The 1,089-nt window shown below is 37.2% G+C and overlaps 1 non-coding gene across 1 annotated transcript; it reads right to left on the bottom strand.

The window, feature by feature from the left end:
• Nucleotides 1-268: 268 nt before the first annotated feature.
• TRNAK-CUU (transfer RNA lysine (anticodon CUU)) lies at nt 269-341 on the bottom strand. The gene has a single exon. It is a non-coding gene; the product is annotated as a tRNA-Lys (tRNA).
• Nucleotides 342-1,089: the final 748 nt, after the last annotated feature.

The following is a 1,089-nucleotide window of genomic DNA, read 5'->3' on the forward strand; positions in this document are numbered from 1 at the left end:
TTAGAATTACACATAAACAAGATCTTTAAGATTTATAATTGAAATGACTTTTAATCTGCTTTTATTTAGATGAAACTGCATTTGAGGGACCTCTCTGTACATTAAATATCTCTGATGATAAACTATTGCTTTCTGGCTTTCTTCCAATTTTTTGAAAGCATCAATGTTTAACTAAGTTTAAAAATAATATGTAGGTCATTAAGATATGTAGGTCATAACTGCATAGCCATTAAGATTTTTGATGCTGAGAGACGTGAAAAATGAGCAATGCCCTCGCCGGGACTCGAACCACGGACCTCTCGAATAAGCGTCGAGTGTGCTCACCACTACACCACGAAGGCATGCTAAGAAAGCGGACGAAATACCTTATATAATCTCCCTTTTAAAGGGCGAATGGTATTTAGAGGGCCCAATCGCCAAATGTTGGTGGTGAAGAATCATCGTTCACTATCTTTTTTAGTTCGGGCGCCACTGTAGTGTTCTTCCTTTTATTCTACTTAAGTAAGTGTTGAGGAACCTAGCGAACAGCTAAGCGAATAATCGCTTAAGTCCAAGAACAATCACGTAACTCAAGAAGAGTTAATTATTCTTTATTTGCTCCAAATAAAGATATAAAATCGGCCCCGTTTCGGCTTAAGTAGTTAACCAATTTAGCTAGCACAAGAAGATACACGCTTTTTAAAAAAATAATAGTTATAATAATAATGGCGGTGCACCATAAAGAAAGTAATTGTTTTACTGAAATTACATATGCATAAAGCTCATACACAGGTAATGAAATTATTAAGCATTCATAGCCATAGAACTCAGTTGTTAACAATTGCGCACTGAATGGTCAAATCAACACCATGCAGCAATGCATATTTGTAAACGCTAAAGAATAATAAAGATTCCATATCTCACCCTGAGATGCATTTTGCCAAGCATTTCTCAACTGTTTATTAATGTCTGCGACATTTTGTGGTGCCCGACTTTGGCGGCCTACCATATTCTTCTACTAGAGAAAGGTCTGGCGATCTTCATGGCCAAGGAAGAGTTTCAACAGCTCGAGGAGATATGCCTTTGTGTGGCTGCGTATTTCCATTATCC

This window comes from Stegodyphus dumicola, chromosome 3 (genome assembly GCF_044657685.1).
Source record: "Stegodyphus dumicola isolate Sdum_Otavi_A_Nest chromosome 3, ASM4465768v1".
Classification (NCBI taxonomy): Eukaryota; Metazoa; Arthropoda; class Arachnida; order Araneae; family Eresidae; genus Stegodyphus; species Stegodyphus dumicola.